Below are 23,920 nucleotides of genomic sequence, written 5' to 3' on the forward strand. Positions count from 1 at the left end.
AACAAGTCAAAAACTACTGAATTTGCTATCTCTGATTGCCCATCTATCTATGGGTGGGAAAGGACAAGAATTGTAGCCGTATACCAATGTTATCCCAGATTGCCCTCCAAAACAAACTAGTTAAAGTGGGAATCTCTATCTGAAACTATAGACCTAGGCATACCATGTAGTTGAAAAATATGCGAGACAAATAGTTTAGCCAAATGATTGGGCTCAACTATCTTCTTGACTAGAATAAAGTGAGATGAAAGATGAAGTCCGTTGCTATACTTTCCTATAGTTGGCTAGGTATAGGTAAAGGTTCCAGAAGACCTGATGCCTTCTGCCTGTCAAACTTGACCTTTCGGCATACTAAACAATTGCGAACAAACTCATCCACATCCTTTTTGAGCCTTGGCCAACAGAAGAAGCGTTCCACACCTTTTAAGGTGGTGTCTATGCCGTGATTCCACAATGCTTGTGTAATACACAACATGTTTTTTTCCCCATCAAATAGCCTTCCTTGATGGAATAGCCTGCAACTACCTCCCCACTCTGTAATCAGTCAAAGATGTTTGCAAAATTTGGATCTATGGCGTGCTGATCTCATAGTTACCCGGAACAGAAAATTGGAATGCACGTCTGAAACACCGAACGAGAATCCGGAACGGGAATTTGGGATGGGAACGGGGAATGGAGACCTGAAAATGGCAATTCCCTGTAACTATGACTGATCGACCATATCCTCAAAGCTATAATGAAGAATCACCGAAAGAGCCAAAATCAGTGTCTTGCGAGACAATGCGTCTACCTCCACATTTTTCTGTCCCTGAACATGGACAATCTGAAAATGAAATTGCTCCAAAATGTTTGCCCACCGCATTTGCTTGTCTGAAAGCTGTTTTTGAGGCAAGAAGGATCGCAAACTCTGGTGGTGAGTGAACACTGTAAAATCGGCTTCGAGTAAAAAGTGTGGCCACTTAGTAAGAGCATGAATGATTGCCAGAAGCTCTTTCTCATAAATCTATGCAACCGGTTCTGGTCGTGAAAACATTCTGCTCTTGTAAGCTATAACATGGCCCTCCTCCATCAAGACCGTTGCCAGACTACGACCACATGTAACAGACTTGGACACTCCAAGCCGAGAATCTACCTCAACACACCTGAGCTAACTGAAAGAACTGAACAAAACTGAGAGAGAGAAGAACTGAGAGAGAGAAGACATGGCACGGCGTAGTTCCACGCCCAAAGAGAGACCGGCCACAAAGACTGGTGCCTCATTCGGTATTTCTTTATTAATAATGCTTCACAAAGTACAATGTCCGAGGGTCCTCGTCTCAGCAGCGCTCCCAAGCTTAACTGCCTTAGACTAAGGCCCTGGCACTAAATTTATAGGCCCTAGGCCTTCCAAAAGCACTACATATGAAAAGCTTCAAGTTTAAACGCATCTTGGCCCAAAAGCTAGTGCTAGGGAGAGCCAATACGATTTGCGGAAATCCGTACAGGTGCCATGTCAGCAACGTAAATTACTGATGTCTGTACAGCCTGTCACGTCATCAGCGGCCCTCCTCGCCACTTTTAGTCTCGAGTCCCTTAGGCCCCATCAGACAGGACCCCATAAGAGTGGAACAACTTATAAAATAAGTGTCATTCAATTTTCAGGCCTCTCGCATAGGTTCTGCAAGTTGATACAAATTCTTTTGCATCTTTCGGTAGGGTTCTTGTCATGTGTGCACTTCACTTGCACTGCATGGACATGCTTCTACTATAGTCTAGCATGAGTCTAGCTTAGGACGACTAGCTTAGGACTGAGCCTAGCACCTTTGTGAGCCTCTAGCAGGACGTGCATGTTCACGCCGGTCATAGTTGCATACCCTCTCTTGCACAATACTCCAGCATACAGGTAAGTGCCGCATGTGAACCACCTCTTATTATGGCATTTTTTAAGAGGTCATTTTCAGCCTATTTTTCCAAGGTCGTGGGGCTGCCTTTCTGCCTACTCGACCCAGCTCCTAGCACATATATAAGGAGCCCTATGGGCCCTAGTTGGAGCCAGAAGACGCAGGGAAAGCAGAGCACCCAGTCGTGCCACATGACCAGCAACAGTTCAGCATTCTCTCAGCATGAACATCCCTTGATCATCAGCGTTTTTCAGCCTTGATGGTCAGCGTTTTTCAGCCAAAACAGCCAGCACTTTCAACTTTGAAGACCCAGAAGATTTCAGCCCTAGCCTCGTCATTGGTTGCAGTCCCTTAACCATCAGCATTGCTAGCAGATTCCGGCATTTAGCCGTAGCATCATCGTTGACATCATCGTCATCGTTGTCATTGTCACCGTCGTCGACACAGTACCCCAGCACCTAGTACCCCTTGTGCCTTGGCTTGGCATAAGGATCCAGAGAACCTCCTCGTCGTCGTGGTCATCCTCGACATAGATCCACAGAACCTCGTCTCGACATCATTGTCGTCGACACAAACCCATCAATACTTCGTCGTCGACATCACCGTCATTGACACGAACCCATCAGTACCTCGTCGTCATCGACGACATAGATCCATCAGTACCTCATCGTCAACATAGACCCATAAGTACCTTATTACCCGCAATATCCCTACCCAGCATCAGTAGCATCAGTACCCATTAGCGTCAGCATCTCATCATTTAGTCATTGAACCAGCATTGTGCAAGAATAAAGAAAGTACTTGCTCTGGCAAAAGAGCAAGGGGGCCCTTGAGGGTTTGGGACCTGACATTCAATGTTGTCTCTTTCTCTCTCTCTCTCTCTCTCTCTCTCTCTCTCTCTCTCTCTCTCTCTCTCTCTCTCTCTCTCTCTCTCTCTCTCTCTCTCTCTCTCTCTCTCTCTCTCTCTCTCTCTTCTATCATTCAATTCATTCATTCAATTCTTTCAAGTGAAGTAAAGTGTCCCTTGTGTTTGTGCGGAGTACTAGATCCGAGCTAAATCCATAAACACTTCCGCTGCACCTGACATTGGTATCAGAGTTTTGTGGAGCTTTGGCTTTGCGAACTCAAGGGAACAACCACCAAGAACCCAGGAAACCTCTTTCGGGTTTTTTTTTTCCTGAAACAATCTTTGAGTCCCGATCATGGGCTACCATGTCTTTGAAGGAAGATCAACATCGGATACACGACAATCCAGATTTTGAGTACCAAGATCTACTTGCCTCGTATGCGGATATGGAAAGAGTTGGAGACAGGATCCCTAAAGCTCTTCTACATTCGCATTTGCATGTAGCATGCATCCATTTCCGTCGACAAGAAATCCTTGGAAATACCTCCGAGCACCCTTACCTTTCATCTTAACCCGGAATGTTTTCACAACAGGACTATTCGAAAGGAAGTACTAGCTTGCAAGGCAGAGTCGGCATGAAGGCTGGTATTCTGCGATAGCAGTAAGGCTACCTAGTCTACATCGCAACAAGACCTACATCCATTGTTCCCATGAGTTTGAAGGAATTTTCATTGGTTATGCATCCACAAGCATCAGAAGTACAGCAAGAATCCACATATAGAAGTTTGGCAGTTAGCCTCACCTTTAACAGGGGGGATGTCACGTGCGCACTTAACTTGCGCTATGTGGACATGCTTCTACTACAGTCTAGCATGAGTCTTAGCTTAGGGCTGAGCCTGGCACCTTTGTGAGCCTCTAGCAGGACGTGCATGTCCAGGTTGGTCATAGTTGCATACCCTCTCTTGCACAGTACAGTCATTCCAGCATACAGGTAATTGCCGCATGTGAACCACCTCTTATTATGGCATTTTTTAAGAAGTCATTTTCAGCCTATTTTTGCAAGGTCGTGGGTCTGCCTTTCTACATGCTCAACCGAGCCCTTAGCACATATATAAGGAGCCCTATGGGCGCTAGTTGGAACCAGAAGACACAGGGAAAGCAGAGCACCTAGCCGTGCCGCATGACCAGCAGCAGTCCAGCGTTTTCTCAGCATGACCAGCCCTTGATCATCAGCGTTTTTCAGCCAGAACAGCCAGCGTTTTCAGCTTTGAAGACCCGGCAGATTTCAGCCCTAGCCTCGTCATTGGTTGCAATCCCTTAACCATCGGCATCGCTAGCAGATTCCAGCATTCAACCGTAGCGTCGTTGTCGTCGACACAGTACTCGAGCACCTAGTACGCCTTGTGCCTTGGCTCGGCATAAGAATCCACAAAACCTCATGCGTCGTCGTCGTCGTCATTGACATAGATCCACAGAACCTCGTCGTCAACACACAGATCCATCAGTACTTCGTCGTCGAAATCACCGTCGTCAACACATACCCATCATTACCTCGTCGTCGACATCATCATCGTCGACATAGACCCATCAGTACCTTAGTACCCGCACTATCCCTCAGTACCCAATAGTACTCAACATCCGTATCATCAGTACCCATTAGCATCAGCATCTCAGCATTTAGTCATTGTCCCAGCATTATGCAAGAACAAAGAAACTACTTGCTCTGGCAAGAAAGCAAGGGGGCCCTTAAGGGTTTGGGACCCGACATTCGGTGTCGTCTCTTCTCTCTCTCTCTCTCTCTCTCTCTCTCTCTCTCTCTCTCTCTCTCTCTCTCTCTCTCTCTCTCTCTCTCTAAACAAAGAAACTACTTGCTCTAGCAAGAAAGCAAGGGGGCCCTTGAGGGTTTGGGACCCGACATTCTGTGTCGTCTCTCTCTCTCTCTCTCTCTCTCTCTCTCTCTCTCTCTCTCTCTCTCTCTCTCTCTCTCTCTCTCTCTCTCTCTCTCTCTCTCTCTCTCTCGTGTCTCTCTCTTTCATTCAATTCAGTTTAGTTCTTTCAAGTGAAGTAAAGTGTCCCTTGTGTTTGTGTTGAGTACTAGATCCGAGCTAAATCCATAAACACTTCGCTGCACCTGCCAGTTATGACCCTCTTTGTCTCCGTTCTTCAGGTAATGCCACGTCATCACTTTGTGATGTACTCCCCTCTTGAAAGAATTGTAATCGCCCTCGATTACGCCTACAAAACCAGCATAACCCAGAAACCAGTTCAGTAGACACTAACTCTAAGTACCGATGCACTAGACAACACATATCCAGTACTTGCATGAAGACGACAACCACTCAAGATTCACATGATATTCACATCACTTTCCCCGTCAAGAACTTAGATGAGAATCATGATCACCGTAATGTATTTAGCAATCACATCCAGATCTCTCGCGGATATCTTGATTGACTAAATCTTGTTACTATCATATCCACATCACTCTCAAGTGAGCAAGACTGAAATGCTGCAGTCATCTCGTCTTTCAAACATGCACTCAAACACAACACACATGAGACAACACATATAACAAATTTATTTAAAGAATTCCCATTCCAAAGTAAATCTTTTCATGAGTCATACAACAAAATACTATCAGCTCGTCAATAACCTTGAAATCTCAAAAGAAATTAGTGACTTTAATCCATCTGGGTAATCTGTGACAAATGAGCGGAGTAACTCTCCTCTTGTGCAGTCTGCACCACACTAGATTCACCCTGTTGATCATCGATAACTCTTGGAATAGTCGAAGCTAGACCAAAACCTCAAGTAAAGCTCTAAAATCCAAGGAGTATTTGCTAGGTCCACCTCCTCCATCCATTCCGCATTCAATGCCGGATGGTTCTTAAACTTGACTAAGTACTCACGTATCAGCTTACCTTTCACTTTCCTTTCCTTGTGAGACAATTTCTATTTTGGAATGAAAATCTCCTCTATTTCTTCCACTTCGGGTTGCTCCTCTGGCTCCCAGTCCACTGGTAGCTCACCTTTGAAAGGTCTCAACGAACTCACATGAAATGCATTGTGAATCTTCCAAGTATCTGGTAACTTCAGTCTGAAGGATAAATCATTTATCTTTTCCAAAATGTGGGAAGGACCACAGTATCACATACTCAACTTTGGAAAAAGTCCCTCACCCTTTCCTTCTATAGGCGTGCCTTCTCAAACCGTAGAAGCACCCAGTCATCTTCCTTTAACTGCAAGTCACGTCAATTCTTGTCCGCCGCCTTCTTATGCCATGGTTGAGACTTCTCAAGAGCCTTGCGCACCTTTGCAAAAGTAGTATCTAGATCTTGAGCATATTGATCTGCTTCAGAAATCTTATCCTTGGTGCTTAGAATAGGTGACACCTTCTTAGCACCCTCGATGATCTCAAATGGCACCTTCCCCGTAGACGTATGTACTATGTTGTTGTAAGCAAACTCCACCAAAGGCAAATACTTCTTCTACTGACCTTTCTGATTAGAGATATAAGCCTTCAACAAGTCCAAAACCATTGAATTTGCTATCTTTGATTGCCCATCTGTCAATGGGTGGAAAGAAACGAGAATTGTAATCGAGTATCAATATTCTCCCAGATTACGCTCCAAAACAAAATAGTAAAACGGGGATCTCTATCTGAAACTATAGATTGAGGCATGCCAGGTAGTGGAAATGTCTATGAAACAAACAGTTTCGCCAAATGATCAAGCTTAACCATCTTCTTGACCGGAACAAAATGAGCCTGCTTGCTAAACTTGTTGATGACTGTCCAAATGCCATCCCACTCTGAGTCTTGGAAAGATCAAAAATGAAATCCATTGCTATACTTTCCCAAGGTCCGCTAGGTAAAGGTAAAGGTTGCAAAAGACATGGTGTCGTATGCCTGTCAAATTTGACCTTCTGGCATACTAAACAACTGCGAATAAACTTGTCCGCGTCTTTTTTGAGCCTCGGCCAATAGAAAAACCTTTCAAGGTGGTTTCTATGCCGTGATGGCCCGTAAAAGATGGACAATGGTACTCTATCAAACCCTTATTCTGCAACGCTTGTGTAACACAACAAGTTTTTCCCGCATCAAATAGCCTTCCTTGAGAGAATAGCCCATAACCACTTCCCCACTCTGTAATTGATCAAAAATGTCTGTAAAATCAGGATCTGTGACATACTGATCTACCATATCCTTGAAGTGTGGTGATGAACCACCGAAATAGCCAAAACCAAAGGTTTACGAGACAGTGCATCCGCCACCACATTCTTATGTCCCTTGTTGGAAAGCTGTTTCTGAGACAAGAAATAGGGCAAAACTCTGGTGATCGGTGAACACTGTAAAATCGGTTCCAAGTAGAAATTGTCACCACTGAGTAAGAGCATGGATTACTGCCAAAAGCTCTTTCTGATAAATTTGTGCCCACAAATGACCTATACTCTCAAAAAATCATGTCCATCATCCTATGGAACGTTGCAGGAGCATTCATGAGACCAAAAGGCATCACCAAATACTCGTATATCCAAAGGACGTCCTGAATGCGGTCTTGTATACATCACCAAGAGTTCAGTGAGAGCCTTCAGTACTTAGTGAGAAATGCGTGCAATGATCAAAACAACGAGAGAGTGAAAATTGTGAGTGCAAAGTGCGTGAGAGTACCAGAGAGAGAGAGAGAGAGAGAGAGAGAGAGAGAGAGAGAGGGTCCCAAACTCCCCTCCAAGGGCCCCCCTCTCTATCGCTAGAAAGGTATTTGCTGTAGATTGCACAAAGGCTCGCACAATGCTTCTAGATGCTGTGGTACTTGACGACGACGACGATGATGTTGACGGTGGCTAAGAGCTGAAAATGAAAAACGCTAGGGCTGATGCTAGCTGAAACTAATCGTTGATCTAGTGTTGAATCTGCAATTGTGCCGGCGACGACGACAACGATGCTATGCAAAAACATTGGTGGCTGAAATCTGAAAACGCTGGCTGATTTGACGGCAATGGGCTGATTTCCAGCGAAGGTCTGCTGCAGGAAATGGTGAGGATCTGCAAGGCTATGGCTGAAATTGCTAAGTGTATTGGCGTTTTTCACAAGGCAGAAAACACTAGGCTATTCCTTTCAAAAATGCTAGGGTGTTGAGAAAACGCAAGAGGTGCTGGTCCTACGGTGCACTGCTTGCCTGTGCTCCTTGGCCTTTCTTACTCTGTGTCTTCTGCTTCTGGCTAGCACCCCATGGGCCACATATATAGGTGCATACAGGTGGGTCAAGTAGCATCCTTCAGAATCCAATTGGAAACACCCTCAAAACTCACACGTTTCTTTTGCCTTTCGGGCATTCTCAAAAGTAGATCTCCGGCCTAAGTAGCCTGTATAATCCATTGCTCGACTCTGTTTCTGCGGGTGCCTCTTGGTCTTCATGAGCCTATTGACTAGCCTTTCTACTACTTCCTTGAATTCATCTTCTGAGTACACCTTCTGAGCTAGTGTTGGTGTATGCGTCTTCTTCAAAGTTGACTTCAGAGGTGAACGGATGGCGGTACACCATCAAGAATGCATATCCTCAAGCAGATGCTTGATCAAAAATTTCGCATACTAGGATCCTTGGAATACTGAAGCATCAATTGAGCACAAGCGTCGACTTGCTATTGATGCTGCATCTCCATTCTTTTGCATTCATAAGGTGAAGATAGGCCGTACTCTTCTGAATCTTCAGAAGATGGTCGATGTCTGCTTGAATTTCCATTATTCTCTCCTGAACCTGAGTGGTCAAGTGCCACAGTTTCCTCCTGGAGGGATTCGTCGACTGAATCCATGTGTGCTGCAAGTAAAGGGATCGGATACTTTGTAGAAGAATCGTTTGAGCTCTTATACCACTGTAATAGACTTGGACACTCCAAGCCGAAGATCTAATGCAACACACGTGAGAAATCTGAAAGAGAGAGACGACACGGCACGATGGAGTTCTGCGCCCAAAGAGACTGGCACCCCTTCTCGGTATTTCTTTATTATTATGCTTCACAAAGTACAATGTCTGAGGGTCCTCTTCTCTCAGCAGTGCTCCCCAGCTAATCTCGGGAGAGAGGCCTTGGCAATTCTTATAAAGGCACTTGGCCTAAAAGCAATACATGAAAAGCATCAATTCTAAACGCATCTGGCTCCAAAAACCTAGCGCTCCCTACAGCCAGCATGATTTACAGAAATCCGTACGACTGCCACGTCATCAGCGTAAAAAGCGGGTTCGTACAGCCTGCCACATCATCAACGCAATTTTCAAGTGTCCATACAGTTGTCACGTCAGCACGTTCCACGCAAGGCTTGAATGCATGTGTGTGTGTGTGTGTGTGTGTGTGTGTGTGGTGTGTTGGCTTGCTCTATTTTTTTAAGTCTAGTGTCTCTAAGCGCGTCAGACAAGGTCCCATCAATTGATGGGAATTGTACTTTAAAAATAGGCCACTCGCAAGCCTTGTAAGTTTGGTAAACTTTATTTGCCTCTTTCACTAGGGTTTGGACCCATCTTTGTCCAGAGCCGTCCTTTAGGTCATGTGACGTCATCACTTTGTGACAAAGATGACCTATGAGAGTGCCTGTCAAGAGGAATGAGCATGGAGCCAGACCATTCTCCACTCTACCCCCTCTGACCTCCTTGCCAGAGACTCGATCCCGAATGGACACCGCATCCTCTGAGAAGATCACCATTATGCCAAGCTTGCACACCTTGTGCACAGACATAAGATGGAATCCCAACTTTAGAGCATAAAGAACCTTGGAGACATGCAAACCCCCTCTGCTATCTAGAATCAACTCCATGGAACCCTCGCTGTGAATAGGAATGTCAGATTTGTTGCCAATGAAAATGGTACCGCGTGTCACCGCATGTTGGTGGACAAAATCCTCTGAGGTGTCATGTGTTGGGAGGCACTACTATCAAGAATCCAATCACGACCATCTCTAACCACAAGTGTCGCCTCAACCTTTGACGCATAGTAACAGGGAACGGGCCGAATGGACCCTAAATGTTACGAAACAGCGTTCTGGAGGGGTTAGTCTCCCAGAACGGAGTCGGAACGGAACACCGTTCCGGAACGATGACACGGAACGGGGCGGAACGGCTAAATGGGAATCCAAAACGGTCAAATAAAAAAGTCAACTTTTTTTGACTAGCCATTTAGGCGCATGTTTGGGGCTGTTTGGGGGCTATTTGGGGACAGGTTTGGGGCTATTTGGAGGGCTGATTTGGGGCTGTTTGGGAGCTATTTGGAGGGCTGATTTGGGGCTGTTTGGAGGCTTGTCTCACCTATTCCTCAAGATCTCAACATCTCTACTGAGCTACTCTCCTTGCTAAAGCTTAAGCTTAGACATGGAGCTCTAGCTTCTACCTGTTCTTTTTTGGCAGAAAGCACAACACCCTCAAAGAACAAATGTGGCTTCTATCTCTCTTTCTCAAGCTCCATCCCTCCCTCTCGTGTCTCAAGCTCCATTCCTCTCTCTCTCTCTCTCTCTCAAGAGTTAAACTCTATTCTTGTCTCAAGCTCCGTCATCGTAAAACATGTCTAAATATGGCTCTAATTAGGATAGTCGAATTCAAAAGCTTAGCTTATAGTTTTTCACTAACATATGAGCCTATAATACATATAATATATATAGTTTCTTTGGTCTACCATTCCTGTCCCGTTCCCGTTCCGGCCCCTCTCCTCCCTCCCGTTCCTGTCCCATTCCGCACCCTCCCGTTCCGGTCCCCGTTCCCGTTCCGGGTAACTATGCTTTGACGTCCTTGGAGAATTCTCCAAGAGTAGAGTCTCCAAATAAACAAAGGTTGGTGACTACATCGCCGCCGTCATAAAAGTCGAAGCATCTCCAACTCGCTTTGGACACTTCTGCCACTAATGGCCCTTTTCTCCACAATGATTTCCATGTTGATCTGCCTTTGTCACGTGCACATCTAACCGCATGTGCATGTGGACAAGCTACTTCAGGTCTAGGGTTCAAATCAGCTTAGGTAGTGTTCTGACACCTTTGTCAGCCTGTGTGCACAGGCCGTGCATGTCCAGTAACATAGAGTAGTTGCATATCCTCTGGTTGCACATAGCATGATCATCAGCATTATAGTCAGTAGCCACCCATCATTAGCATTTTACAGTGCACAGAACCCATTTTCCCTATTTTAGACATTTTTCACTTATAATTAATAAGTGACTTTGTTGGGAAACTGGGTAGGTCAAATTTGCTAAGCTCTATAAAAGAAAGCTAGCGCTAGCACTTTCTGGTAGAAGAGGCAGCAGAAGTCCACCAACTTACAATGCACTGTCTCAGCAAGACCGGCAGGTGACCAAGCGTTTCTAGCCAACAACAGATCAAGACCAACGTTTTTGACTACAGTTTCAACCTAGCGTTTTCAGCAGTACCAGATCAGCCCTAGCGTTAGCAGATTCCAGATTCAGGCCTAGCGTTTTTGCAGATTGCTCCAGCATTGGTAAGCTTATTATTTGCAAGGTCGTGGGTCTCCTTTTGGCTTGCTCGACCCACCTTTTGGCACCTATAAGGGCAGCCCATGAGAGCACTAGAGAAGTAAGAAGCAGGAGGAGAAGAAGATCGTCACCCGCTCAGCCCTCACCTGGCGTTTTCAGCCCAGATCAGCCAGCATTTTCAGCCCAAGACAACCAGAGTTTTCAACTTTGAGCACCAGAAACTTCAGCCCTAGCCTCGTCATGGTTGCAGATCCTAGCCATAGACATCGTTAGCTAATCCCGGCATTCAGCCATAGCGTCGTCGTCGGCATTGTCATCGCCTCGGCGTCATTGTCATCGTCGGCACACAACCCCAGCACCTAATACCCCTTGTGCCTTGGCTCGGCCCTGCCTCGCTCAGCAAGGACCCAGACAGCCCCTCAGTACCTCGTCGTCATCGTCATTGACATAGAAGTCATCAGTACCTCATCGTCCTCGTCGACATAGAACCCATCAGTACCTCGTCGTCGACATAGAACCATCTGTACCTCGTTTTTGCCGTCATCTTCGTCGACATAGAACCCATTAGTACCTCGTCGTTGTCGTCGTCATCGACATAGAACCCATCAGTACCTTGTTTTCATTAACATAGAACCCGTCGATACCTGGTCGTCGACATCAACATCGTCGACATAGACCAAGCAATACCCCGTCATCGTCGACATAGAACCTCTGAGTACCTCGCAGTACCTCAGTATTTTCAGTATCCCAGAACCCGCAGTACCCTTCAATATCTCAGTAGTACCTAGCATCAGTAGCATCAATACCCCATTAGCCTTAGCATCTTAGCATTTAGCATCATTGTATCAGCATTGTGCAAGAATAAAGAAAGTACTTGCTCCGGCAAGAGAGCAAGGGGACCCTTTAGGCTTTTAGCCTTTGAGAGTTTGGGACCCGACATCCCGTGTCGTCTCTTCTCTCTCTCTCTCTCTCCTCTCTCTCTCTCTCTCTCTCTCTCTCTCTCTCTCTCTCTCTCTCTCTCATCTCTCTCTCTCTCTCTCATCAGTATTCAGTTCATTTTCTCATTTAAAGTGAAGTAAAGTGTTCCTTGTGTTTGTGCAGAGTACTAGATCCGAGCTAAATCCTTAAACACTTCCGCCGCACTTGACATTGGTATCAGAGCTCTGTGCATGCTTCGACTTTGCGAACTCAAGGGAAGAACCCCAAGTACCCAAGTACCCCAAGGACACCAAGAACCCAAAGAACCTCTCTTAGTTTCTTTTTTCCTCAAAGAATCTTCGTGTCGTGATCCCGGACTTGTTAGCCACTCCCACCCTTTGTCCATCACGTATCTGGCGCGCTCCCGTCTACATCGCTATGTCTTTGAACGACGACATCGCTATGTCTTTGAACGAAGATCGACATCGGATACACAAAAACTCAGATCTTGAATACCAAGATTTTCTTGCCTCCTATGCGGATATGGAGGAGTTGGTGCAAGGATCCCTAACCCTCTTCTGCATTCGCATTCACATGTAGCGTGCATCCACTTCCATGGAAAAGTAACCCTTGGAAATACCTTCATGCATCCTTACCTTTCAGCTTCACCCGCAATGTTTTCACAACAGGACTATTCGAGTGGAAGTACTTGTTCGCAAGACAGAGTTAGCATCAAAGGCTTGTATTTAGTGACAGTAGTCAGGCTACCTAGTAAATCATGTGGTCGGTGTTTACATCGTAGCCAATCTACATCCGCATTATCCACAAGTTTGGAGGAGTTTTCAGCGGTTTGTGTTTTCACAAGCATCCAGAGCAGTCAGCGTCAAAAGTATAGAAAGCATCCACAGGTAGAAGCTCGGCATCTATGCCTCACCTTTAACAAGGGGGGATGTCACGTGCGCACTCCTCTAGCAGGACGTGCATGTCTAGGCCGGTCATAGTTGCATACCCTCTCTTGCAGAGTTAAGTCACTTAAGCATATAGGCATATGAACAATCACTTAAGTCATTTATTGATAAGTGACTTTGACATGACATTTTTAAAAAGTAGATAGGGCAAATGGCTAAAGAATCTATAAACGAAACCCTTGGGGCATCAGTAGAAGGCAGAGGATCAGAGAAGCAGAGCCTCTCAAGGACCAATAGTACCTGCATTTTTGTAGCCTTGCATTAGCGTTTTTCAGCCAGCATACCCTCGCAGTCGATTTCAGCCCTTCACTTCATCACCAATTCAGCCCTCAGCCATTAGCAATACCAGCGATTTTCAATTTTCAGCCATCGCCACTCTCAGGGACAGTAGATCAGCCCACAGCCTCGTCGTTGCCGTCGTCGTACCAAGCATCTCCAGCAATACTCATTAGTACCTCAATAGCACCGTTGTACAAGTACCCCTCGTCATCGTCACCGCCGTCCTTGTCGACGTAGTACCCTAGGATCTAGCACCCCTTGTGTTTTCGCTTGGCTCCTGCCTAGCTCAACGTAAGGATCATCACGACCTCCGTGTCCTTAGCACCCAAGTACCTTCAGTACCCAAAGTACCCCAGAATACCAAGTACCTAGTATGTCACGTGCACATATAACCCTATGTGCATGTGAACAAGCTATTTCATGACAAGGGTTCAGTTAGCCTAGCTTAGGAAGTGTTTCTGGCACTTTTGTGAGTCTGTTCGCAGACCGTGCATGCCCAGGCACTTAGAGTAGATGCATATCCTCTGGTTGCACACAGCATAATCATCAGCATTACCATCAGAATCCATCTGGAGAATTTTACAATGCAAAAAACCCTATTTTTCCTATTTTAGCCATTTTTCACTTATTATTTTAAGTGACTTTTGTTGGGAACTAGGTAGAGCAACTTAGCAAAGAAAATATAAAAGAAAACCTAGCACTAGTCAAATCTGGCAGAAGGAGGAAGGAGAGCACATGAACCAAGTACAGCAAGCCCTCTGGATAGCTTCTCAAGCAAGACCCCCCCCCCCCCCCCCCCCAAAGAAACCCTAGCGTTTTCAGCTTTGGAACCCTAGCATTCTCAGCCCTGCCCTATCAGCGTTTTCAGCCCTGCAGTTCAGCGATTCAAGGCAAGCAAGTTAGTGTTTTTCCAAGCCAGCAAATTCAGCCAGCCAAACAGCGTTTTTCAGCAAGCAGATCAGCGTTTTTAGACAGCAAGAAAATCACTGTTTTTGTAGCAGCAGAACTCAACGTTTTCAGCAGATAGATCCAACAATTTTAGCAGATAAAGAACAGCCCAAAAGGAGCATTTTCAGCCGTCGTCGTCGCCACTCTCGTCGTCACCGTCGTCCCCAACCTAGACACACATTGCATCATAAGCTTTATGAGTTTGCATCAGCATCTTGTACTAGTTTTGTGCAATCAATAGCATAGACTTCTCTCGCCACCGAGAGAAGGGCCTTCGGAGGAGAGTTTGACAACTTGTCTGGTGTCGTATTCTTCTTTCTCTATCTCTCATTCTCAGCACCTTCACTCATAGTGTTTATCCACTTTGTTTGTGATCACTTGCACTCTCTCATTAAAGGACGGAAGGCTCTCCCTTCCGTAAGTAAAAGGAACCTTGAGCATAGTTCGGAGCACTCATCTTGAGCAAAGTTCAACATATTCACTTCCGCTGCACCTTACATTGGTATTAGAGCTTTGGTAGTGTTCTGTATCACTCAAGGAAAGAACCACATAGTTTTTTTTTGCTTGTTACGGTCGCACATAACCCAAGATCTCTTGGGCGTGTCGATTCCTAATCGTGTTTTTGAAGAGTGACAGGAAACCCAAGAAAGAAGGGCTTGTCCAGCCTCCCCTTGCTCTCTTCTCGCTCATTGATAGCAGACCGTGCACTTAGCGGCCGGCCAATCATCAACTGAGGTGGGAAAAAGCAACCTTGGTGAGCACAAGGCCGCCAAGGGGTGCGCCCGCAGGGAAGAGCATAGCTCGGGTAAGAGAAGATCCTTCTCTAACACAGATTACAAGCTAAAGAAGAACCTCAGGAACCTCAAGAACCTCAAGAACCAAGACTCACAAGAACCCAAGTTCCTCGTGAACTTAAGAACCCACTACTTCAGTGTATGGTCATTACCCGAAGCGGAATGGACACTTCGCATGGAGGTGATGAGCATGGCAATGGCGAAGAAGAATTTTCCCCACCATGAGGTTTTTCTGACCCTCCCCTTCCCCATCTACGCCACGGATTGCACAACTCCTATGGAGGCTTTGGTCAAGTCGATGATGGACATGATGGCACAACAACAAGAAGCGAATCGCGTTGAGATGGCACAACAAGAAAGAAAAGAAGAACGACAGGAAGCCATGGAGTGTGAACGCCAAAACAGACAAGAAAGCTTGGATCGCGAAATGCGCTTGGCAGCTGAGGAACGAAAAGAAAGAAAAGAAGAACGACATGCATCTTGGAGCGTGAGCGCGATCAAGCGCGCTTGGCGGTCGAAGAAAGACAAGCGGCCTTGGAGGCAGAGCGTGAGGTGCAGAGAGACCTACGCATGCAAGAGTTGGTCTGACAGATTCTCACCTCGAAACTCGAGCCGGACAAAGATGTTTGTGGTTCATAAAGTGGAGCAAGCCAAGATTCGGACTCCAACAACCCCGTCACCGAGAAGTTGACTTTCAGTAAGTATGATGGTAAGATGGATGCTAATGTTATTCATTCTTCGTTGCATCAATTTAATGCTTATTTTGCGACAACTAAGAAGGCAGGCAATAGCAAGGTTTTTGACGGCATCCATGTACCTTGCCTTGGTGATGCCATTAATTGGTACTACACATGGCAAGAGGCACAGTAAACGCGCACGTAGAGGAAGCCGACGAAGACGCGTCCCTTACCTTCAATTGGGCCGACTTCCAAGACAAGCTCAAGGCGCTTTTATACCACACCGCAATACCTAGCGCAGTTGAAAGAGGATTGCGCAATCTCAAGCAAAATGGTATGCCAGTCATGTCTTTTTTTAAACGTGTTTTGCAGCTTGGCACCCAATTATGCAAATCGGATCATGAGCGCAAAGAGGCTTTCCTCTTTGGGTTGGACGAATATATTAAGTTTAATGTAGAATCTTTCGACCTCGCGGATCTCAACAAGGCGTAGCAATTGCTCTCTCCAAAGAGATGAAACACAACAAGGAAAACCTAAGGAAAACAAGACTTCTCAAAGTACCTCTCAAAACCCTTAGAACGGTAAGAATGCTAAGAATGGTAACTCTTCTAGCCCATATTCCTCTAATCCCTTCGGAATAAAGAACTTTCAAAATGAATATAAGGGTAAAGCTAAAGCACCTGATGTTTGCTCTTCCGATTCAGAACCGGATATTTGTCGACTTGCGAGCTCGCTACTGCTGCCCACCTGCGCACGCCTTGCTTCACTCCCCCCCCCCCCCTCTCTCCTCAGCCCGCTGCCTCTCCCCCCTCCCCCACTGCCCCGCTGCCTGTCATCCTGCATCGCCCCTTGCCTGCCCCGCTGCCTGTCATCCTGCATCGCCCCTTGCCTGCCCGCGCTACCTCCAGCCAGCCCATTGCCTGCCCTCTGCCGCCCGACGCTCTATGCCGCCCCCCCCCGTCACCCCCTCCTCTTGCTGCCGCCAGCCTTCCCCTACCCCACCCCACCCCCCACCCTCTCCCCCTCGTTTTCTCCTCGTCATCTGCTGCAGTTCGGCCTCCTCGGCATTGCTTTGTTTTTGGGGCAGTGTCTCCTGCGCCTTATTGCAGCGTCCGCCTGTCGACCTCTTCTTACGACACAGCAGTAGACACAGATGAAAGCTCCAGCTTCGCCACAGAGGGACTCGCCAGAAGCCCCCTCACCCGACCCCGCTGAGCCCACCATTCTACTTGCTCTATCGCCGACAAAGCAAGCGAACCTAGTCGCTGAGGTAGAGCGTTTGCAGGCGACTTCGGTCATCTGCAAAATTCTCGGCACCCGTCCTAGCAGAGGAGAGCTGCGAGACCTTCTCTAGGCCCGCCTTCTCGTAGAGGTGGGCAAGATCTTGGATGTCCAGATTCTCGGATGGAGGTACTACCAGATCGAGTTCGAGACCTCCGAGATGGCTTCCAACGTCATAGCTATGAGTCCACTGGCCATCCGAGCATCACGCACCCACTTTCGACAGTGGCGACATGGTTTTGACCCGGCTTCGGATGTGCTAGTAGAGGAGGCAGACATCCCCATCTCAGTTTGCTTTCTGGGTTTACGGAGGGAGTACCTACCACTTCTTTCCAGGATTGGTTCCACCATCGGGACTGTCTTGGAGACACCTCGTACGGCAGCATTAGTAGCTTCCAAGGCGGCTAGCATGCCCTCAGTTCGAGTTTTGGTCAGAGATACCCACACGCTCCCGAAGGTCATCCTTCTGCCTTGGGTGAGTGGGGGTTGGTTTAGACAGAGTGTGGAGTACTCGGGCCTCTTGAACAAGTGCTTCATTTGCAGACAGATGGGCCACCTAGCGAAGGCCTGTCCACGGAGGAGGCCACGACCTGCACCTCAGCCTCAGCCCCAGCCTGCCAAGGCTGGGGCACAGCCACAGCCAGTGGCACAGCGCACAGATTTAGAGCCACCCTCCGAGCCTGGGGCTCAGCGGAGGAGGGGTGGCAGCAGGCCCGTGGCCGTCGACGCTAGGGGCCACAGCAACAGCCTGGCACTCAGGTGCCTACTCAGCAGCAGTGGGTTCCACTGGGAACCGCTTTGGTCCTCTTGAGCAGGAGGAGCCCCCTACGCCCCTACGCCACCCTCCACCTCCTCCTCTTCATCCTCTCCCCGCCCTCTGCTCCCGTCAACTCCCCACCTCGCCTCTCTACCTCTGTCGCCCCACCCCGCTCCTCTTCCCCTCAGCCCCCCCCAGTTCCTTCTCCCCCCTCCTGCTCCAGTTCCACAGTCGACTCAGGAGACTGGTCCCTCGCCGGCGGCTAGGAGATCTCTTGGCAGCGCCTTTGCCATGAGTCGCCCAGCGAGAGAGGGTCAGCCCTTCTTGCGGCCCCCTCTGCAGATTCAAACATCTTCCCTTGCAGCTATCCCTCGTGGTCTGAAGAGCATTGACCTCCGACGCCGCTAAGATTTCTTCGACTATGGGTTCACTCGCTTTCTCGGCGATTCCGCAGCAGACCACGAGGCAGCCTGCTTCAGGGTCCATGCTTTGTTCCTCGCTGCTAGGGGGATAGAGGCCTTGGACTCAGCAGTTGGTTTCTCCTTCCCCCTCTGTGGTAGGGCCGAGACAGAGTAGTCCCTCGACTCAGTGGTGGGATGGTTGCATACACAGGTTCTCGAGTTCTCTCACCACATGGGAGAACTTGCAGTTACAGATTTTCTGTAGACTTTGTGGCCACTGGCCAAGTTTGCAGTGACACCCACAGACTCAGCAGGATGTAGGCACATTGTGGTGTACTTTTTTGCTGATACGCAGTGTTTTCCTTGCTATGTATACATTCATGAGGACTCCTGGACAGAGGAGGTTGCTTTACGCACGGCTCGCTCTGCTTGGGCTTGGGCTAGGCACTCACTGCAGTCTCGCCTATCTAAAGGACGCTCAGATGCGGATTACTCCCAATCCAAGCCAGCCTCGAAGATAGCCCGTCTTGCTGCTGCGGCAGCATCTGTTCTCTCTCGCTCCCCATGAGGATCGTCTGGAACGTGCAGGGACTAGGTGGGCCCCTGTTTCAGCGACAGCGGGGCCGATTGCGTCAGGAGCTTCAACGTTGCCTTGTGGGAGGAGAGATCGATATCCTTATGCTTCAGGAGGACCATATGTCTGAGAGCCGCATTCGGCGAAGTGGTCAGATTTTGCGTGGACGATATGATACCTTTTGGTCAGCTGCTTTTGGACCTGGAGGCATCCAAGGAGGGGTATGTATGACTATTGCGGACTCATTGCAGCAGGCCATTGTGGGCAGAGGGATTATTGTGCTAGGCAGGGCTCAGTGGATTACTATGCAGGTTCAAGGTGGCCTTGTGGGCTTCCTGAACATCTATGCGCCCAATGTGGCGAGTGCTCGTGCAGAGTTTTGGTCACAGATTGTTGAGTCTTTGCCACAAGTTGACCATTGGTGTGTAGGAGGGGACTTCAACATGTTGGAGGACCCTTCTGACAGGATCGAAGGCAGCCATGCTACTGTGCATGGAGTCGAGTTAGCAGCTTGGGAGAGGTTGTGTATGACTTTGAGGGTCTCGGATACATGGCAGCATTCTGGCTTTGTGAGGCCTCCAGCGAGTCTTTCCTTCTCTAGGTCGGACCGCAGAGTGGGGGGAGTGAATCTATCGCGGATAGATCACTTCTACACTAGTGACCACTTCAGTGACTTGGGGGGATCAGTGGGCATCCTGACAGGGACATCCTTCTCAGACCATGCACCAGTGATCCTCACAGTGGCAGACAGGTAGAGGAGTGGGAGCACGATGCTTCGCATCCGAGAGCGGGTCTTGTTAGACTCAACACTCAGAGAGAGGGTAGAGGCTCTTTGGACAGAGGGCATGGACAGCCAGGCTCTACCTACAGACAGAGTGGCCTTAGGCCTAGCTCAGCTTAGCCACTTTTTTCTCCAGGAGTCTCTGGCTCGACGGGCTACAGCGAGAGAGGAGGAGCAGCATCTCAGACGAGGCATTGCTTCACTAGAGACGATGCAGGAGCAGCATCCAGACAGTCCATGGTTGGAGGAGAAGTTACAGCAGGCTTGACAGGAGCTTGCCTGCACAGAGGAGAGGCGTCATGAGTTTGTCTTTCACCGACAGGCATCTCAGTGGACTTAGGTGGGTGACAAAGTGACAAGTGCTTTTTTTTGAGACAGTGGGACCTCGGCACTCGGATGCCAAGGTCAATCAGTTGAGGAGACCCGATGGATCAGTTGTTTGTGAGCCCGAGGATATGCGTGCAGTTGCTACTGACTTTTACCATGAGTTACTGTCGACGGCTGAGCCCCAGTCAGAGCGGCAGGATGCATGCAGGGAGCAGGTTTGGGCACAGATGCCTTGTCTTGCGACTGAGGAGATGCGCCAGAGGCTAGAGATGCCTCTTCAGCTTGAGGAGCTGCACACGGCTCTTAGGGCCCTCCCTCGTGGTAGCTGTCTAGGTGAGGATGGGCTAACTCCCAGCTTCTTCTTGGAGTACTGGGACCTGCTTGGCCCAGATCTTTGTAGTGCCTTTCAGTACATTCTGCACACAGGAGTGATGCCGGATAGCATGAGTGAGGGCCTGATTTACCTCATTCCAAAGGAGGGTGGCTCCTTGGATGAGATTCGACAGTGTGCCCCATCACCATCCTCAACTCAGCCTACAAAATTCTTGCCAAGGCTCTGAGTTTGAGGATTCAGCCAATTTTGGAGAGCCTTATACATGGGACTCAGACAGGTTTTGTCAAGGAATGCAGTATCCTTGACAACATCTTCACTTTCTGCGAGGCTTCTGCCCTGGCACGGCTCCGTGGGGAGGACCTTGTTATTCTTCTTCTCGATTTTGAGAAGGTATACGACAGAGTTGACTGGGACTTTCTAGAGGGCACTCTACGTAGGATGGGCTTCTCAGATGCTTGGATCAGAGGGATGTCATCTTCGTACAGACAGACTCACAGTCAGGTGCTTTTGGCAGGAGGTAGAGGTGAGCGCTTCATGCTCACACGATCGGTCACACAGGGTTGTCCTCTTGCCCCCTTTCTCTTTCTGTTCTATGCGGAGGCGATGAGCAGATTTTTGGTGTCACAGCACGTTGGTCTGAGGGGCTTAGCACTCCCTATTCGGGGGGATGAGCTTTTGGACGCTGAGTTTGCCGACGACTCAGCCTTGTACTTAGAGGGCCAGGAGGCCAATCTACACAGTTGTGAGCAGGCTTTGGAGACCTTCTGTTGTGCATCGGGCGCACTGATCAATTGGAGAAAGACAGTGGCTTTCTCGGTTGGCAGTGCTCCTGTGCTAGATTGGATGCCAGGAGAGGGTTTCAGGTGGATTTCCCCAAGGACTGCAGTTCGGTACTTGGGTTGTCAGGTTGGTTTGGACTTGTCCCCCGAGCAACAGATTGCTCCTCTTCTCCTGTCCATCAAGAGAAAGCTGTTACATTGGAGATCAGCACGACTTTCGCTGGCTGGTAGAGTAGTAGTTGCCAACCAGGTGTTGTTGGCGACTATGTGGTACATCACTTCTTGCTGGATCTTCTCGAGTTCTTGTATCAGCCAGGTAGAGAGGCTGATCAGGAACTTCCTTTGGTCAGGAAGTGACACTCAGATTGCCCGAGCCAAGGTGGCTTGGTCGGTCATCACACTTCCTTGTTCTCAGGGAGGGCTTGGGATCATTGATCCAGCACAGCAGAGCAGAGCCCTTCTTGGGAAGTTCGTCGTCAGAGGACTTCTTCCAGGCGAGGAGCCCTAGAAGGAGTTCTTGCTGCAGAGGCTTCGTGCCAAGGTGCCTCAGTCAGGAGGCCCTTGGCAACCTTCGACCAGATGGATCTTTACAGAGTTGCACCGAGTTGGTGTGAGCAGGAGACTGGAGAACCGCTTCACTGTGAGTTTGCTTCGATCTTGGGAGATCTTACGGCGTGTCCTAGAGCAGAGACAACCGACGTGCACGGAGGAGCACCTTCTACAGCCCCTCGTCTGGAACCCCATGGTTAGCACTCAGAGAGGCCACTTGGTTGGGAGTCGGCCTCATGTTTCTTGGGGTCGCATGGCAGCAGGTCCAGCGCGCTCTCTAGGTGACTGGCTAGAGTTCACAGGTTTGTTAGAGGAGGTGCAGGGTTTGCAGCTACAGGGCATGAGAGGGGTGCAGAGCATGTGTCAGGACATCTCAGAGTCAGTTCCAGCTGAGTGGCTCACGCCTCTCGAGCCAGTAGCACCCCGGTGGATGGGAGCCTTCACACGACTGGAGGTTCTCATTTCAGTCAGGGCTTGCTTAGAGACTGTCCCAGCCCTGTTCTTCGAGCTTCAGGGTGGGGGAGGATTACAGCGAGTTGCAGTAGAGGCCCCGCAGGTAGCAGAGTGCTGTTTCCAGAGGATCCGAGTTGTGGGCATCTGTGGGAGGACTTGCGTCATAGACCCTGACCCAGCAGCTCTTGAGACTGGACACTGGAGGCTATGGGCTTGGAAGTGTTGTCCACTGGCACGAGTACAGTGGGATCCTGGTGAGTGGCTATGGAGGGACCTCTTCTCTTCTGCAGACCGCCCAGGAGTCCCCTTCTTTCAGTACACTGTTCGGCTTGGACGTCATATGCTTGCAGCAGAGAGAGAGGCCTGCCCCGCTGCAGCACGTCATTGGCAGGAGGAGGGCCTCACAGTCGAGTGCTTGGCAGCCTTTTGGCAGAGGCTGTGGGACTCCAGACAGCCAAGGCGCGTCACTTTGTTTCAGTGGCAGGTTGCACACAGAGCCACAGCAGTAGGGAGTTGGCTTGTGCATAGTGGTCTCTCGGCCGCATGTGCAGCCTGTGACTAGTTGGTGGAGAGTCAGCGTCATTGTCTTTGGGAGTGTCCCTCGACCCAGCAGGTGTGGCTACGAGTTCTTCGGCTGATGCCTGCTCTCTCCACGGCTCGACGGTACACTTGGGGGGTAACGGCCTGGTCCACACTCACCGGCCCGGCACTTCATTTTGAGCTATCTTCCACTAGCAGGATGATAGTGATGCAGGGGGGGCGACCTACACTCCAGCCTGCTACAGAGCTTACTCCATAGGAGTGGTGCAGTGAGAGAGATGAGTGTTGGGAGCTCATCAGTGGCCTGACACTTTGGTTCATCTGGCGGGCCCGCTGTTTCCGCATCTTTGAGGCTCGCCCTGTGCCACCAGCAGAGACTGTTCGTGACTTTTGGCTAGAGCTAATCCATACTCTCAGAGGACAGCTTGAGGGACTACAGGGTAGCTCCGACCGCATGCGGGAGCGCCGCGAGGCTTTCCTTCGACTCTAGCGCCCTAGGCCTTTCTACACCATAGTCCAGGGGGTGCTCAGATGGCACTACTGTCCACCTGTGTGGCTCTTCCCTCCTCCCATCTCTTGATTTAGCCTCATTGTACATATGCTGTTTTTTCATTGGGAGAGTCTCCCCATCATGCTTGTTGTAGCCCTCTCTTGCAGAGGTGGATGTAGTCCTATGGGCAGTTTTAGTTAACTAATAGAAGGATCTTTTTCTCGGAAAAAAAGCTAAAGCACTTGCAAAACCTAAGCTAACCCCGGATGAAAAAGCCGCACAAGGAATTGTAGGAGGATACATAACGGCTGAAGAACAAGTGATTTATGCTAAGGAAGGTAGATGTTATCAATGTCTCATCAAGGGTCACATTAAGAAGGCTTGCCCTAAAACAGCCCCACCTAAAGAACCTAAGGCACCCATAGCAACCACAAGCACTTTAATGAACCAAGCTGAATCTTCTCATGTCTCTGACACACACATTGATGAGTCTCTTATGAAGTGTTATGGTCATGTAAAGGGTCAGCTTTTTATCATAATGTTTGATCCAAGCAGTATGCATGATGTGATTAGTGCCTCTCTTGTTGAGAGAGCCCGCCTAGAGGTTAGTCAGAAATTTCATCTCGAGGTGTCTGGCTTCACTCCCGGTATGGACTCTCTCATCACAACCTAGCACTAGTCAAATCTGGCAAAAGGAGGAAGGAGAGCACATGAACCAAGTACAGCAGGCCCTCTGGATAGCTTCTCAAGCAAGATCCCCCCCCAAGAAACCCTAGCATTTTCAGCCCTGCCCTATCAGTGTTTTCAGCCTTGTAGTTCAGCAATTCAAGGCAAGCAAGTTAGCGTTTTTCCAAGCCAGCAAAACCAGAAAATTCAGCGA

This window comes from Adiantum capillus-veneris, chromosome 4 (assembly GCF_014529385.1).
Source record: "Adiantum capillus-veneris isolate H3 chromosome 4, ASM1452938v2, whole genome shotgun sequence".
NCBI lineage: Eukaryota > Viridiplantae > Streptophyta > Polypodiopsida > Polypodiales > Pteridaceae > Adiantum > Adiantum capillus-veneris.